General features: G+C 38.5%; 1 protein-coding gene across 1 annotated transcript in view; it reads left to right on the top strand.

The window, feature by feature from the left end:
- The first annotated feature begins 482 nt into the window (after positions 1-482).
- The window catches only part of EPB41L3 (erythrocyte membrane protein band 4.1 like 3), a 95,354-nt gene continuing 81,199 nt past the window's right edge, over positions 483-14,637 (top strand). Inside the window, exon 1 of the mRNA XM_032223316.1 lies at positions 483-588. The gene's annotated coding sequence lies outside the window, so the exon portion shown is untranslated. The remainder of the gene's footprint in view (positions 589-14,637) is intronic.

Below are 14,637 nucleotides of genomic sequence, written 5' to 3' on the forward strand. Positions count from 1 at the left end.
ACCAGGAGGGCAAGAAGGGTGTCAAAAGCTGCCCTTGCCTTCTTGTTTCCATATTTATCTGCTGCAGTGGCAAAGCGTAGAATAAAAGAGTAATTGGGAGAGATTAACCTGGGAATCTTCTGGATGGCGCATCTTCCCCCACCCTTCTTTTCCAGTCTCTGATGAAGAGATGACAAATAACTGTTGGCGTTAACTCAACCGGTTGCATTTCCTTCAAAACAAAGTAGAAGCGGCTAACCCCGTGTTGCAAATGCATGCCATGTATAATAAGGCCTGGGAGACGGTCTTTGATAATTAAGTGTTCATGGTACAGCATCCGGTTCTAAGTAAAAGAATTGATTTTCTACTTTAAAAAAAACTGGCCGGATGTAGCTCCTACCTCGCTTAGGTCGGTCGGGGGGTCTTACAAGCGCTTGCACATTTCTGATTTGCTGAAAATTGCGGAGGGCTCGTCCTGGGCAGAGCCCGGCTGTGCTGCTGCTGCTGACGCGTGGCTCTGACTGCTGCAGCTGCTGCACGTCCTTGTGACGCGCTGAAACAGGCTTCGATCCCCGGGTCCCGGTTCTGCGGCTGCGGCTTTTTGATAAGGTACGCAGACCTCCCATCTCGCCTTTTGCATGGGGTTGTCACGCAGTTTGGGGAAAATCTCTTATGTAAAGTAGATTTGGAGAAATGGGGAAGATCAGAAGCTTCTAAGGCCTTCCTCTGCTGCCTTGATTTAAATCCGTAGTGATGTATATACTAGGAGCCATTTTTAAGTTAACAGTTCGCGGGGAAAGGTTTCGAGCGGGATCGGTCCGCAGAACACCGGTATTACACGGGATGGGTGGATATGTACGTTTGCGTCCCATGTCTACGAGCTGGGGTGGGGTGGGAGGAAATACTTTGGGTAGAAGTCGCTGCACATTCACACAAGCCCGCAAACGAGAGGAATTTATGGCCTGGGTCCAACTGGCCAATTCATTGGATGACTTGGCTAAACTAGGTACGGCTGACTTGATTTATATGGCGAAGTACGCTTTATTTGCTAGACCCGCCCGTCTTCTTTCTGCTGATTTACTTATCGTCTCGGTGCGCCCTGAAGATTGGGGCTGAGAAAGAGGGTGCTTGGGGGTGAGGGGAACCGGGGGAGGGGAGCGATAAATGCTGAAGGGCTCCTGGAGGAATGGCACGGTCTGCATCGGGTCGGCGAGGAAATGCAGAGGCAAACCGCAGCATGAATTGGCTGGAAGTGGCGGTGTATTTGTCAGAGTGGCCCGACAAATGGTCTTGTTTGTAATGATCGCACATGCAAGTTGACTCCCCCCCCTCTTCCTTGCACTAAGGTTAAGGTCTGCAGCGGCTCCCTTTGGAGACGGTGGAATCCCGAAGGAATAGAGTCGCATCATTAAGGGGAGGGGGAAGGTGGTATGTTGGCGTCGTCATTTCTTTTATAGCGCTCCTCGGCCGAGGGGAAATTGGGAAGAAATCTGTGTGGAGCTGGAGTTGGGGGCAGGGTTGACTTTTGCTCAGGCGCGCTTCGTGCAAACGGCTTGTCTCTCTTGTTTATACATTTGGCGAAAGGGTCACTTAGTAAAAACTGCAGGCGAACGCGAAACCGAGTCTGGGTGCATCCAGCCCGTCAGATTTTTTGAAGGGAACTCCCCTGGCAATAGGACACCCGCAGCCTCAACAGTGATTTACTTGATGGTGCGGAGCTAGGTTTGTTCAGGCGGTAGTGAAGACTCCCGGTGGCCTGATTTTCCTCATAGGGAAGTCTTCGCTTTGCTTGGGTGTCTTGAGTTAAGTCTATTGAGTTCTGTATGTAAAATGAGAGAAATGCGCGGATGAGTCTTGGTGCCTCCTTTGGAGTTCTGCGCAGAACCTCGCTTTCCTTTCTGAGTTTTTATTTTATTAATTCTTACAGGAATTTCCTTTCCAAGGGTAGCAATGTCCTATTAATTGTTCTTTTGGGCCGTCTGCGCTCTCGTTTTTTGATTTCTGGCGGCAGCCATGCGTTTCCCCTTGTGATAACTGCTGTCAGTTAAGCATAGTCCCTGATTATCTCTATTAATTATTGACGGTGAGTTGGATAGGGTCTTTTTAACGCTAAGAAATGGAAATAAATGGGGTTGGTGGGTGGGTCGATACTTTTTAAAAGAAGAAGAAATGCTTCAGCTTCTGTGGCGATGCTGCGAAGTAGTTTTGGTGGCAGAAGAAAAAGTAGCTTCATCCCGCCTTAAATGCCATGTGGTTTTTACTCCGCCGCGCTTGTTTAACTTAGAATTGTTCACGTCCCTGGGTTTCTTTCAACTTGACTGCTCTTTTGCAGGATTCGCTGCACCCGTCTGGCGTGGCTTTTTTGAGGAGAGGGCACACTCGGTTGGTGGCATCGTGTTCTGTCTCTCTCCGTGGGCTCCAGTCTGCCCCCCTCCCCTTCCACCCCGTCTCTCCCCCGCTCATGGCTTCTGCAATGCGGTGGGTGTGGTTATATAGTAAATTGTAGATCTGGACCTCTGCAGTGGAAGCGCTATCTCCTCCTTTTTGCCTTTCCAATCCCAAGGCCCTTGTGGCTGTTTGTATTTCGGCTGCAGAGTGGAGTTTAAAGTTGAGAAAGAAGACTTCTGCGGGCTTGAATGGAAAGATCGAGGGAAACAGCTGGTATTAATCAGATGTATAGGATGGGGGAGGAAACTAGAGGGAAGCAAAGAAGCAGGCAAACTTGTAAGCTGAGAATCAACATATGGTGTATTATGTTTAAATCGTGGTGCTGTTTGGAAGTGTTACTTTTCTGGTTTTAGAGTGCAACTTTCTTAAAAAAAACCTGGTTGATGACCACTGAGTATTTGATTGCAAAAGTCGCAATGAATTTTGTATATTTTGAGAGAAATGCTAAATGGAAAGTAGTTGTCCATTTCATATAAAGTAATGAAGCTAGTATTTTACATTCTTGTGTGATTTTTAAAAAAAATTCTGTTAAACATATTATTATTCTATTTTACATTTCTGAGAAAGTTTGAATTTTAAACTTGTTTATGCATAGTGTTCATTCATGCCATTTTGCATCTACATTTCATTGCAAAATACACTATCATTTGCAGCTTTTTATTACTTTTTTATTTGTTTTTGTTTTATTAACTAGTGTAAGTCAGTTGATAAATGATACAAGTTAAATATGTAGGATAATTGTGCAATACATTAAAATGGTATTTCACTGTAGCCTTTTAGTGATTTCATTGACATTGTTAATATTGTTCTAAAAGTGAAGAATGGTTACAGGTAAATTAACTTATATAGACTTAAGCTTGTATTTAAATTCTATTTGGACTTAGTGCAATTTATAAAGGAGCGTTGGAATAGGTCAACATGGGTTTTGCTTTTAATTTCTCATTTGATTAGTACCTTCATAATATTGAAAAGTGGGATTTTATTCTATGTCATCTTGTATTTGGCTTAGTGTAGAAGTTCCTAACATACTTAACATTTTGCTAACTGCTAGCCACATCTTCCATTGAATTTCCCTTAAAAATATTTAGCTCTATCTAATTCAATGCACTTTCTCCTAGATAAATAAGTATAAATAGGTTAGCTTTAATTATTTTAAATAAAATTGTTTAATATAATCTAGAGTTGAGTGGAAGTAAAATATCTAATGTGAAATATGATTTCCTTTCCTAACCTGATTAGAGGAATTCAGCCATAATTCCTATTATCTCCTATTAACATGACTATGATGAATGAGGATAATGGAAATTGCACTTCAAGAGAACATATTGGTAAAGCACAATGTAAAGGAAAACTATTTTTAAATAAACTTGCAATAGCTGTTTTTTAAAATAAATTTGACTTTCTTTAGATAGCATGATTGTCAGCCTGGTAAAGCTAGTCTAATTCTTTTGCTAGTAAAGACAGCAGTATGTGATTTCAGGGACAACCATAATCTTGTCATAGTTTGTTTTGTTTTTACTGAAACTGCTTTGACTGGATTTGTTTCTGAATTATTGCACCTCCTTATTATGGAAAGTGAAAGTTTATAGAATGTACTGCTTCCATTGTGCCTGCCCTAAGAAAGTTCACTGATGGCCCTCTTATTTTTGTAGTGTCATGCTATGAAGAAAGGGTGGAGACTACAGAAAAAACACTGGAATTGTAGCAATGAAGTCTTAATGCTGCTTTGGACATGACATCACTTTGGCTCAAGAAAATTAGGGTGGGGCTGTGAGACTATCTGGGCTATCATAATAAATCCATTAAATCAGATTACAGTTGTCTTTTCATGTCTGCATATGTTTAGAAATAAAATGACAGAAAATAGATGCTGTGCTATTCCGAATTTATTTTTCCAATAATTGTCTCCAATAATATTATCTAAACTAATTTGACAATATATTTGTGCCAATGTTAGTGCACCTTGTGCGTGCCTACTCAGAAGAATGAACCCACATGCTCAGTTGGGTTTATTCTTAGGTAAATATATTTTTCTGTGATAACCTAGAAATGCTTATTTTTAAAATATGTGAATATTTACTAAAATAAATTAAAAACATTATTCCTCAATATATCTTAATTTGAGCATTCTTGTAAAAAAGCAAGGGAAGATAGAGTTTGAGATTAATTATTGCTGGTACAAAGTACACAGAACAAGATTATATGATTCATAACTTGGGATCAAATAAGTATATGGCTATTTTATAGCATTAAAAGTATTAAAGTAGTATGGAAGTAATTATGAGTTCACTCAACAGAGAATGTCAATCATTTGTTACACTGTAGAATTCACCATGCAAGTTTAACAAGTCTAATCCAATCAAATAAACTTTAGCCTCAATAATATTTTATATATGGACTCTGAAGACTGTCATTTGTCTGTCTATCAGATTTATATCCCCCTACCCCCCCTTAAAGTTACTCTGAGCAGTACACAACCATCAGATAAAATAACAATTGTAAAAGTTATAACAGTTATAAAGTATAAAAATCCATATCAATAAATATCATAAAATCAAAGATACAATCCTAGATGAAGGGACGATAAGAATGGCATCTCAACAATGGAGCTATCAAGTCCCAGGCCTGATAATATAACCAGGTCTTGAAGGTCTTTGAATATAAAAAATTTATAGAGCTAATCTAATTTTGGGGTGAAGGATGTTCTATATCAAGGGTGTCAAACTCAAGGCCTGTGGGCTAGATCCAGCCCATGCGGTAGTTAGAACTGACCCGTGGGGCTGCCCTGGAAACACTGAGGGACTGGCCCGCAGTGCCTCTGTCAGCGAAAACAGCTTGAAAGGGCCACGCACAGCCCTCCCGCTTTCTCTGGCAGAGGGCAGGACATCGAGCTGGCCATAGCCAACCCAGCCACACCCACTCGGCCCCCTGTGGTCAAACATAACCCTGATGTGCCCTCAATGAAATTGAGTTGACACCCCTGTTCTATATGGTGGATTTTCCCATCAGAGGAGGCACATGTAGGTCCCTAGCTCATGGTACCTTCCTTCTCTGCCAGATCTAATGAGGCAGGTTGAAACAATTCCTCAACCCGGTTCATGTCCAAGGAAACAAATTTTGAAAACTGTTACTTGTGAACTTGTGAAACAAGATGCCATGTGATTGTACATTTGTCAGTATTTCAAAATATTTTCCCAAGCCTTTAAACTCTGACACAAGTTGAAATAAACATTACAAGTACAACTGTGCAAATACTATTTTCCATCTGTGTTAAACATGTCATCCTTAGCCCACTAGATTGTGTTAGTACTGCAGAAATATTGATGAATTGCTTTCATCAAAAGTACGCAAGCTGAGAAAACATCAAGAACCGTATCTGAAAGGAAAAAAAATGTAGCATAAATTAAATATCATAATAGGCTGTTGTCATTTGTTTTTCTTTAAACTTTAGGCTTCCTATTTTTATTTTCCAGAACATTTAAAACATTCTAGTTATTTTAAGATTTTTTTGCAACTAACTATTTTTGTTCATGCTTGAAAAAATAACTGACAATACAGTAATTTGGAAAATTGGATGTGCCCTCTTTCTATTTGTCAGGATAACTCAATTTTTTATTTCTTCATCTGAAGTAAAAAGTTTTAATCTTGATGCCACAATTTTATAATTTTAAAAGCACATCTGATTACATAGATTTATTATCAAGTGTTAACTCCTGATAACCTGAAAATGACCTCAGCAGACATGTAATTGACAAAGTCTTGCTTCTTAGTACTTTTGACATATGGTAGAAGGAGAAAAAGTAGGCTGCAAGAAGACATCATATGGTTCACCCATATGTCCCTGGCAAGGGCTGTCCTGCAGGCTTATTGTTCTAAGCTTTGCCATTAGCAGTAGTTGCCATAATGATATTGGAGGAGCAACTTGCCAGGAAGGGTAAGAAGCAGCTAAAAATAAATAATTTGAGATAGATTTACTATATCTGAATGAATCTTCAGTGTTACTCCATATAAATAGATTTGTTGCTTTATCATTTAAGTGCACAGTACAACATTGGTCTGAATCAACAAATCAGGTCATTGTGAACACTAAACTTTTAGATAAATTGAGACTACTAATCAAAATATAGCATCAAATTAGTTAAATTTTATCTTCAAAGCATCATTCCCTTTTGTGATGACAGCTCAATTAAAGGTATGAAATGGATCTAGAACCTTGCTGCTTATATAAATTTGGTCAAATATTTTAACTGCCCACTATAAATTACATGTGAACTATCATAGCCAAATACTGTATGTTGTCTTTTCTATAATAATCTTTTCTCAGATGAATGTTTGGAAAATGTAAGAGCTATCCAATGAAAGATTACCTTGCAACATTTTAGTCTTAAAGAGCCTAAGACTGTATGTTCAGAGGCGAACAAAATGCATTTAGTGCATTTCCCCCCCAAAATTAAATATTAACCACTTGATTTTTAATGTACCCATTGCAATAATAACAATAAATCTTGTCAGAACTTGTTGGTTAAGATGTTACTCAGTAAAACAAATATGAATTCTAAGAGTGGGTTCAGGGAAGTCTCATGTTTAAATTCTCATCTTTATAATTTCTAAATCACACTTTCCTTTTGGGTTTGTTTGTGTGAGATCACAGTTTAGACTGGCAGTTGGTAACTTGTTCACTGTTGTCATTTTTTAAAATGTTAGTATTCACATCACTGTTTTATCACTTGCATATATCAAAGAACCAGTTTTTTTGTAGTAGGCAGCAAGCAGATGGATTAACTCACTACCAGTGATCATTTCTGGCTTGTATAGCTGGTTTGCTTTGAACACTCAGAAGCTGATTTGGGATGGGTCTGGTCTCATTAGATAACTGGCCATGAATGTGGAGAGGCAGCAGGAGTATGAAAATGAGGTAGGATGATTTGGTGAGTAAACTTTGGCTAGTGACTACAGGGAATCTGGGACAAACCAGGTAGTAGATTTTTATAGACAACCATTTGGGAATCACTGCTTTTGATCATATCTGTTAAGTTAATTTAGATAATTAAACAGTCTTATACATAATCTTTGATTTGTGACTATAATTGAGATCGGAAATCTGGTCATAAATTGAGATACCCACATGATCAGAAACACTTTTCTGACTTTTTCACTGAGATCCTTAAACAAACACTGCGGTCATTAAGTGAATTGTCATGTGCTGCAGAGTGCTGCAATGAGTCATAAAGCTGCTGTGTTCAGGATATGGTCATGTGATCCTGGGGGCATTGTATCACCACTTACCATGGTCAGGAATGCTTCATGGGCCACAAAACACACATTCCATGGCTGTCACAACATGAAATAATTGTAAAATGAGTGTTTGTAAGTCAATAACTATTTCCTTCCAAGATGTTTTATGTCTTGATTGTAAGAGCTTTTATAATTGGGATTGGTGGTGGTGGTGACGATGATGAATTTCTTCTGCCTTGCATCTGTCTTTTTATTCCAACTAGAGAAAACAACTAAAGGATAGTAATTTGCCTAAATGCATCCATGTAACTCTGTAATTGAGGGCAGATTTGAACCAATTTTATCCCTTAATCACTATTTTACAGTTGTTCCACAAGTTGACTTGTTTCTACACTGAGGATTAAAGTAACTGGAAAGGCTTCCGCTAACATACGATATTAAGTCACTTGATCCTCAATTATCCTTCCCCATGACCAACTCCTGTAGCCCCTTTCTTCTGTATTCTGAACTCTAAAAAATGCAAAAGCCAACTCTAAGGTTCAACTTTGCTGAAATCATGAATAGGACTGTAATAAGGAGGCTGCATTACTTGTCAGTTCTTGGACAAATGGGAATACTTTGTCCTGGTTTTGAGCCACTGTCACAGGTACTTTTGTCCTGTTCTTGAGCCATTGTCACATGTACTTCTTAGCCTGTCTTGAGCCGCTGTCAAATAGAGGCTTTTGGTCTGCTTCGGGTTGTCACTTCTGTTGCTTATTTGCTGGTCTACTTTGAGTAACAGTTAATGACGGGGGAAAACTAATGTGCAATAACTAACCAACACTTTACTTGCTGTTCTTGCTGATGGCTCATGGACAGGTAGAGGGGATGAAGGCAAAGAGAAATGGCAGCAGCAACTATGGGTAGGAAGAGATGGATTATTGGGAAGACATAGGAAGATACACACCTGAATATTCTGCACATATACAGTATGTTCATTTCTTTGGCAATGTTAAATGTGTATTTGAGTTTCTTGCTTCAGCCAATCACAATTAAAAATGAAACAAAGATTATACTTCTCCTGGGTATAGGAACTCTTATCTACAGTATACTATGAGGTTCATTTTCAGTTAAATCTGCTTAGGGCCACATTGTACAATAAATTGCTATATATTGTTGTGGCCCACCAGTCAGACAGTGAGGAGGTTGGGGAGGAGCATGGGCCAGTCCTGGAGCCTGGGGAAGGCTCAGATGGGGGCTCTGCGTCAGAGGCAGAGATGGCAGAGGCCATCTGGCATTGATCAGGTGCCTCTGGAGCAAGACAGTAGTGAGACAGGGGAACAGTTGGAGCCTGCTCCCGGTGTGTGCATGTGCAGAGCTGCCAGAAGAAAATAATAACTCAGAAATCAGGGTAGACGGGAGGAAAGTCATTGGCCCTCCCATAGGAAATAAAAGAGGAGCAGGAAATAATTCGTTCGGTCGTTAGATTCATTTCAGGAGTGTAAAGATCTGTCCGTGAATCTCAGAGATTCTGTGCCCAGTCTTTCCTTGCACAGCACCTCATTTGAAAACTATTTCCAAGATAGGTAAGGTCTGTAGTCATAAATATTCCTTTGAAAGACTGCTTGCCAGGTCTTTGCTGAATGTGAATGTGAGGAATTAACGTTTGTTTAATAAAAGGGGTTTTGTTGTGACCAGGACTCTGCCTCGTGTTTTTTGGGGAATCCTAGGTCAGAACATATATCTACTTCATGTAAAGCTTAAGCAATTATTGTAAAAGACCTTAATACCTGTGTAAAGTTTAAGTTTTGATTTTTTTTTCTAAGCTGGAGAAAAAAAGCAAGAGTTATCGGATAATGATCCCTAAGTGACTGTGTGATTTATATCAAACAATTGGTATGACAGTTGGAGGAATATGATTTATATCTAACAATCGGTTTTTGTACTTTGGAACACACTGTATAAAAGATTGTTACTGATAGATGAAATGAAATATGTTTGTAGTTGAGATTGGAGGGGGGGGGAAGATGCATGGAAAATATAGCATCCTTCAGTTCTGTTGTAGTGGTTTTCCTGTTGTAGACTTTTCAGACAAGTTACTTATTTTTCACAGACAAATAGTGGTTGTTTTTGTTTTCTTCCTGATGTCTTCCTCTGTGCTCCTAAGCCAAAGGCTTTATTTGAATGCAGCAGCATATTGAGACAGAAGTACCAAAATATTGCTTAAAAATTAAATCAAGTTGATTTCCAGTTAACCTTTCCAAACACTGATTAGAACATATGCAATTGATTAGTAAATAGTCAGAACAAGGCCTTAAATAAAATATTGGATAAGAGAGGTTGCAGTTTATTTATCTGTTTAAATTTTGTTTTGCTTGAATTGTAAAAAAATTAGAAATCCAAGAAAGAACACCTAACTAAAATTTAAACTCTGTTGTCCAAAAATACAATACATTATAAATGCTCTGTATGTTCTCTAATGGAAGTATGGCTCAGTCTCAGCTTTACATTAAAATTTAAAAATGGAACATTTGTTCTATTTCACACTTATAAGTAGTCCTCAACTTACAATGATTTTTTTAACAACCAATGGAACTTAAAATGGCATTGAAAAACTGACTTATGACCATTCTCACACTTGGTTTGTTTTCTTTGAGTGACACAAATTCAGATAAGAAGGCAAGTTATTTCTGCACAGAAAGTTGGCTTGGTTTCATCTGTCATTGCATCTTTTGAATTTGACCTAACAATAACAAATGGTAATAAAAATAAAAAGCTTCAAGTTGTCACTTCAAAGAGTTAGGGCCACAACATACAAACAATACTGCTACAACAGATAACTGTATCTTTCTTGCTCTAAAAATAATGCTGGAGTTATGCTCTTTTACTGGACAAGTATTTCTCAACACCAGCAGCTTTAATACATTTAGACTTCATCTGCCAGATTCACCAGTAAGCATGCTGGCTACATGAAGTGAAGTCTTCACATCTGAAAGTTGCTGAGGTTGAGAAACACTGGACTATGCCATTGCTTTTCATTAACTTCTTTCCACATGAAGCCCTTTATATGTGTTGCACTTCAATTCCAGGAAGTGACACGATAAACTTTAGCAATTCTGGCAAGGACAATTTGTTTTGTTTTGCTTTGGTTCTCTTTATTTTGCTTTACTTCGTTTTGCTCTATATGCGTATCCTGATATTGAGTTAAATAGAGATGCCCCAGATATCGATGTATTGACTAGCTGGCCATCATTTTTCTGGGCAGTAATGATTAAATTGATGAATCTCCAAAGGTGAAGAAAGCCTTCAGTAGTGATTTTGTTCTACACAAATGAACATGGGCGTGGGGGCTTCTATTAGCAACTCTATTCACTATCGTTAACTGATTGTGACATAACTCAGATGACTTGACGGGGATTGCTATAGTAGACCCAATATACAGAAAAAATAACAGATCTTGCTAATTATTGATTTTATAGCTTTTTGTGGGTAGTAACCAAATTGTATGCTAAGCATGAGACCCAAGAGCTCCAAGATGGAATGGAACTAAATGACGCAATTGGAATGAACAAGTGGATTTAATGGAGGAATTCAACTACAGATCACATTCTTGTAGTTAATTGTTCAATGGAGAAATATATTAATAAATTGAATAATTTATTCAATAAATAAGTGGAAACCAGCCTTATATGTCAGTTTCTTAGTTCAAGTTGTCTGACTGTATTCAGAAATAACTGAGGGGGGAAAAAACCCTCAAAATATGACATTCCATTGAGATTTTCTTTTCCTGATGCACAACTGATACCTATTTAAGAACTTTTCTACACTGCAATGTTCAACTGTTTGTCTCTGTATATAAATCAGCTATGAATGAAAATAGGTTAATCATTCCTTTTTTAAACAATTTCAGTCTTTCCTTCTTTTTGACCACAGAACTGCCCAGGAGTTCTGGTCAGAAAACTTCTGATTAGTGGATTTCCCTGTTTTACTTCCCTCTTCTCCTTTTCCTCTATGACAGTTGACTTTCCATTCTGTGAGCATATATTTTGAGAGTTAGTTGGGGGAAGGGAGGGTGAAGTAACTCTTCCAGTACTGAATTACGAGAGGAAAAGGGTACAGATTTTCATTGCAGGCAGCTCAATACTGTATGAAAGGCCCATCAAAGAGCAGGGGGGGGGGGGGGGAGGTGTAGCTCTCAGAATTGGAGTGAAAGCATTTGAGTAAGATGGAAGTAAGTGCAGCAGAATTACTTTGCTTACATCAGCAGAGTAGAAACAGTACTGTTGATGGGGAGCAAAACAGCTTGGGCAGAGGTGAACTTCTCAGTAGCCTAGCTATGAGCTAAAGACAACAGTCGGTCATTTCTGCTCCTGAAATGATAGGTAGCTTGTCCTCATTCTGTGGCAAGCTGGAAATGCAGATTAGTCCTATTAAGGAAGATAAAATCCGCAAAATTTCTCTCAGAAAATACATACTGTACACACACGCACGCACACACAGAGGGGTGAGGCAGGAATGTGTTTGGTCTGTTTAACTTCTGCACTGACCCTGTGGCAGAATCTTTAGTCATCTGAAACATCCACATTTCCAAAAATGTAACATTCTCCCATTGAATGTATGGATGCACCCATCATCTTGCATACTTCCACTGAGATCAAGAGTAGGAGACTCTTTAATACAGTATTTAAGACTGGGTAAGCTGGTTGTTAATTTGCAAAATCGAAACAAAACTTCTGGTATAGATAGTCCTTGACTCGTGATCACAATTGGAAACGGGATTGCCAGTGTAAGTTAATGTGGTTATAAAATGAGATGTCAACATGGCAACACCAATTTTTGACGGCAATCCCAGTATTCCCTGTTGCAGTTGTTAATGGAAAATTGGGGGTTACTACTTGGTCCTTTTCAGCCCGAAGCCTCAATAAGGTAAGGGACTGCTTCCAACTCCCCGCTTCCACCTACATTCACACCATCGCTGCCAGTTTGGTCATCCTGCACCCTGCCATGCTTCATAAAGCTGTACAAAGACAGCACAGCTTTCTGAAGACTTTGGAAAGAGGGTGGGGGGTTAGTAGGAAAGATTTACCAGAAAAGCTGGTTCAAAAAAGGAGACAGCAGAAGGTGAAAGGTTGGTGTAGGAATTGGAAGAGAAGGCAGCTGGGTGAATGAATGCTTGCTGCAAGGCAGAATACAGGGTTACCAAAAGGGAAAATATGCCTGGGGCCGGGAGATAGGTGGTAGGCAGATTTGAAGGAGGTTTCTTGTCTTATTGAGGCTCAGGACTTGGAGGGACCAAGTTTTTATTATTATTATATTTAGTGTGTGTGTGTGAGGTGTCTTTGCTGATTGGTAATCATAAATCCACATAGCATCATTTACCTTTCAAGTAGAGGCTGAATGGTCCTCTTTTGTGAATGTTTTAACTGGGATTTCTACATAAAAGAATGTGTTTGATTTGATAACCTAAACAGCCTCTTTCATTTTTATAGTTCTGTTACGCTATTTTTAAAAAATGAATAAAATTAACTCTTATTCAGACAGACAGAAAATGAAAAAAAAATACAATGGGGAAAAATAGGAAGAAAGCAAAACATAAAAATATAAATATTTTTTCTCCCTGTATTTTGCTTTTTATATAAAATTACACAATAAGTTTCTGTGAAGGATCATATTTAATTGCAATTTTTGTGCATAATCTTTATGAACAAAGCATAAAGCATTATGACTATCCTTAAATTCACAATATTTATTCATTTATATTTGGCTTAAAAGTAAAATTGCCTTTGATTTACTTAGAGCTTTCTGTCATTACTGTGCATCTTAGTATGATACCGAGGTAATTTGCTATAGTGCCTTTCTTGGGGAATTCTCTGCCCCCCCCCCCCCCCATCCTTCTAGTCTCTTTCTAATCAAGCATTCAAGCATTACTTGGTCACTTTCTGTTAATGCTCATACTACTTCCACTTCGTTGGTTTAGTTTTCTCTGTTCATTAGTATCAAGTCATTTTTCTGGGTCTTCTTCACCCTGCTGTCATGCATCTTCTTATGCGGGCCCTATTTTCAAGATTTTTCTCTTTTCTGAGCAAGGATTAGAAAAATGCAAGTCAAAGGACCAGTGCTGATTTCTTTCAAGGCACTGTTTGGGGCAGTTTGGCTGGGAAGCATATAATAAAATGTGTCATTACATGTATCATTAAATTAGTGTAAAAGTCAGATGACCATTCTTAGCCTTTGCCAAAAATATTTCTAAAACAGTGTTAAGATTTCATTTCTGTTTTGCAGTTTGTGTACTGGTAGTCCTCAACTTACAACAGTTCATTTAGTGACCGTTCAAAGTTACAACGGTACTGGAAAAAGTGATCATTTTCCTTGTTACAACCTTTGCATCCCTGTGATCGTGTGATCTAAATTCAGATGTTTGGCAACTGGTTCACACTTACGACCATTGCTGCGTCCCAAGGTCAGGTGAGCTAACAAGCAAAGTCAATGGGAAACCAGATTCACTCAACAACCGGGTTATTAACTTATTATTTGCTAATCATTCATTTAACAGCTGGGACAAGAAAAGTCATAAAATGGGGCAAAACTCGCTTAACAACAGAAATTTTGGGTGCAATTTTGGTCATAAGTCAACGACTACCTGCATTAGCTAAATTAGTTTATATAATCCCATAGAACCTGATCTTGAAAATCACAACAGTAATACACTACTTGCACTTATGTAGTCTAAATCCCTTATAATGATTATACTGATTCTAGATTGTATAAAAAATTTTCTTCAGTTGGCATGGATCCCATGAATTTGTGATGGGGGAAACAATTAAGCAATTATATAAGGAAATGGAAGTATCATGTGATGGCAGGATGAGGATGAAAATTATGTGGGAATTTCCATGTTGAAGAAAACTTGGTTTTGAAATTTTAGAGTAACTCCTTTCACATACCATATTTTTCGGAGTATAAGACGTGCCAAGATTTTAAAGAGGCATTTAAAAA

The sequence above is a fragment of the Thamnophis elegans genome, chromosome 8 (assembly GCF_009769535.1).
Source record: "Thamnophis elegans isolate rThaEle1 chromosome 8, rThaEle1.pri, whole genome shotgun sequence".
NCBI lineage: Eukaryota > Metazoa > Chordata > Lepidosauria > Squamata > Colubridae > Thamnophis > Thamnophis elegans.